The 4009-nt window shown below is 35.7% G+C and overlaps 1 non-coding gene across 1 annotated transcript; it reads left to right on the top strand.

Annotated features, from left to right (window-relative positions):
* The first annotated feature begins 3573 nt into the window (after positions 1 to 3573).
* Positions 3574 to 3680, top strand: LOC113702574 (small nucleolar RNA R71). Its single transcript, XR_003451211.1, has one exon. It is a non-coding gene; the product is annotated as a small nucleolar RNA R71 (small nucleolar RNA).
* The last annotated feature ends 329 nt before the right edge of the window (positions 3681 to 4009 follow it).

Here is a 4009-nt window from a genome sequence, read left to right as displayed (position 1 = left end):
TGGAACACATTTTCGAATTATTCCTTGCGCATAATATTTGGAAAAGAATGGTTCCTCCCAAAAGTAATGTTTAGTATCATTTAAGAATTTTTTTCTTTGGTGGGAATTCAAATCACTTGGTAGCACTCCACTAACTACAAAGTTAACGAAGTCAGCATACCATGGTGACTTTCGAATCGCCATTAAGAACTCATCTGAAAATTCTTCTTTAATGTGGGAATGGTCTCCTTGAAGCATATTCTCCAGTTTAGAAAGATGATCTGCGACTAAGTTTTCGGATCCCTTTTTATCTCTGATCTCCAAATCAAATTCCTGTAATAATAAAATTCACCGAATTAGTCGAGGTTTTGCATCTTTCTTATTTAAAAGATATTTAAGTGCTGCATGGTCGGTGTAAACGATGACTTTAGATCCCACTAAGTAAGATCTAAACTTATTCAATGCAAATATCACAGCTAGCAACTCCTTCTCTGTTATCGTATAATTGATTTGAGCTTCATTTATCAAATGACATGAAGTCACTTATCATCCTTTTGCCCAAGAACAGCTCCCACCGTAAAATCACTAGCATTACACATCAATTCGAACGGTAAGCTCCAATCCAGTGATGCTATTATGGGTGCGGAGACAAGTTCCTTCTTCAACCTATTAAAAGCAAGTAAGCAATCATCATTAAAGTGAAAAAGAACGTCTTTTGCAAGTAATTCACATAAAGGTGTAGCAATTTTGGAGAAATCCTTAATAAACCACCGATAGAACCCCACGTGTCCAAGAAAGTTTCGAATGCCCTTCATATTGATAGGTGGAGGCATTCTCTCAATAACTTCTATCTTGGCTTGATCTAGTTCAATACCTTTTGAAGAAATTTTATGGCCTAGAACAAATATCCTTACAAATCATGAAGTAACTTTTTTTCAATTAAGTACAAAGTTTGTTTCTTCGCATCTCTGCAAAACTAGATCTAAATTGTTAAGGCAATGATCATAAGTAGATCCAAATACAGAAAAGTCATCCATGAAGATTTTCATAATTTTCTCATTAAAATCGGAGAAAATTGCCATTATGAAACGTTGGAAAGTGACCGGTGCATTGCACAGTCCAAAAAGCATTCTTCAAAATCCAAAAGTGCCGTAAGGACAGGTAAATGTGATTTTCTCTTGATCTTCCGGTGCAATGACTATTTGATTGTATCTGAAAAACCATCCAAGAAACAATTAAAATTCATATCCGGCCAACCTTTCTACTATTTGATCAAGAAAAGGAAGAGGGAAATGATCCTTTCTAGTAGCTGCATTCAGTTTTCTATAATCAATACAGATTCACTGCCCAACCACAACTATAAAAGGAATCATTTCATCATTTTTACCACATACTATGGTTATCCCCCCTTTACTTGACACTATGGTTAAAACCAATCACTATCAGAGTTTGAAAAAATTATACCTGCATCTAGCCATTTAAGGATTTCTACTCTTACTAATTCTTTCATGTTTGGATTTAACTTTCTTTGAGTCTCAACCACAGGTTTAGCGTTTTCTTCCAACAAAATTTGGTGTAGACAAATAGTTTGACTAATTTTTTTGATATCAGAAATCATCCATCCTATAGCCTTTAAATGTTTCCTCAAAACGCGTAAAAGCTTGCTAAGTTGTTCCTCATCAAGTGCGGCATTAACAATCACTGGTAATGTCTCATTTTCTCCAAGAAATACATATTTGAGGTGTTTAGGAAGTGGGTTCAGTTCAAGCCGTGGAGCTTGCTCACACGATGGTGGGGTAGCCCTTTGCTCAACCCTAACTCCTCATACGCATTGCTCCTTTTGTAAAGGACTTGTGCCTGCAAATATTTGGTCATTTCTTCAACTTGTTCCTCTTGCAAGCCTATACCATTAAGACAAAATTCAATAGAGTCATCGTCAAGATTAACTTGACTCATCTCTAATGTCAGTTGATCACATATATCAACAGAATAAATATGATCGGTAAAAAAGAGATACTTCTCTACTTTACTCAAATCAAATTTCACTTCCTATTCACCGATTTGAAACTTGAACTTATCACGTTTAACATCTATTATAGTACCTGTAGTGGCCAGAAATGGTCTCCCAAAAAATAATTGGTACATTGACATTCTCTTCCATATCTAAAACAACAAAATCAACGGGGATGATGAATTTCTGTACTTTAATAAGCACATTCTCCAATATACCCATTGGGTATCTAATAGACCTATCAGTCAATTGTAAAAAAATATTAGTACGTTTTAACTCTTTCAACCCCAATTGTCTGGCCATAATCAAAGGAATCAATGACACACTAGCACCAATGTCACATAGTGCTTTAGAGAATTCTACATTACCAATAGTGCAAGGAACTGTAAAACTCCCTATATTTTTCAACTTTGGTGGTAATTTGTTTTGTATGATGGCACAATATTCCTCCGTTAATGCAATAGTCTCGCTATCTACTAACCTCCTTCTCTTAGTTATTATCTCCTTGAGAACCTTTACGTACGAAGGAATCTGCAAAATAGCATCAATAAAAGGAATGTTAATATGTAATTGTTTGAAAATGTTGACAAACTTCTCAAATTCTTTGTCATTTATCAAATGTTTCAATCTTTGTGAAAATGGCACTGGTGGAGGAATTGATGTTGTCTCTACAATCTGTGGCTCGCTTTCTTCCACCTTGTCTTTCCCTTTAATTTTCTTGCTATCCTCTCTTAACTCACTCAACTGCTTGTTTTTCATGTTCTCTCACACTTTCAACCACAAGCGGCTCACTCACTTCCTTACCACTACGGATGGTTATGGCTTTCACATGCTCCCTTGGGTTCACCTCAGTCTTACTAAGTAAATTCCCTTGGTTCCGATTGTTGACCACATTAACTATTTGGTCTAATTGGACCTCGACATTCCTATACATATTGGTGAGTTGGTCCATCCTTCCCTCAATTCTCTCAAACCGTTGAGTAATGACACTAGCTAGTTTTTCAATTTTATCATTTGATACATTTGCTAGATTCTTAATTGCCAATTTCCAAGTTGGTTTAGACTCCGGAAGTGATTGTTTTGGTTGAAAACCCAATGAATTCATTGGTCTTTGTTGGTTCCCTTGATCCTTCTATCCAAAGTTTGGATGACTACACCACCCTGGATTATAAGTATTGGAATATGGATTGTTTTGGAATGGACGCTTGTAATTGTTGAGATATTAAACATGTTCGCTGTTAGAACACATAGAATCATCATGATTTCCGCCACAATTAGTACAATACGCAACAACTACTCCTTGATTAGAACTAGAACCAACTTGCCTATTAAGCATCTTAACCACATTATCCATCTTTGCACTTAACGCATTCAAGATATCTACTTCAAGGATACATGCGGTTCTCCTTGTATTACCTTGTTCGTTAGCCCATTGGTAATTATTAGCAGTCATTTCTTCAATCAATTGTTGAGTTTCCTTAACTTACTTTCCCATCAACGCTCCTCCCACTGCCGCATCGATATGCGTCTTTGTCGGATATGTGAGACCATTATAAAATATTTGGACTATTAGTCAATCGGGGAGACCATGATGAGGACATCTTCGTTGTAACTCCCGATAGCGCTCCCAAGTTTCGTACAATATCTCTCCTTCTTGTTGAGAGAAACTAGTTATATCCATTCTAAATTTAGCAATTTTTTCAGGTAGAAAGAATTATTAAAAAAAGCCTTAGCTAATTCCGCCCAAGTAGTAAAAGTGTTTGGAGGATGAGATTATAACCAAATCTTGGCCTTGTCCCTTAGTGAAAATAGAAACAATCGAAACTTAATTGCATCATCACTAACATCATTAAACTTTATTGAATCACAAATTTCAAAAAATGTTGACAAATCAGAATTTGAATGTTCGGTAGCATTACCTTCATATTGAGATTGTTGAACCATTTGAATAAGTGATGGTTTAATCATAAAATTGTTTTACCGTTGGTCTTGTTATGCTTGTTTGAGATCCTTGTGTTC

Source organism: Coffea arabica, chromosome 7e (genome assembly GCF_036785885.1).
Source record: "Coffea arabica cultivar ET-39 chromosome 7e, Coffea Arabica ET-39 HiFi, whole genome shotgun sequence".
In the NCBI taxonomy this organism is placed as follows: domain Eukaryota; kingdom Viridiplantae; phylum Streptophyta; class Magnoliopsida; order Gentianales; family Rubiaceae; genus Coffea; species Coffea arabica.
This window is presented reverse-complemented; position numbering and strand designations above follow the sequence as displayed.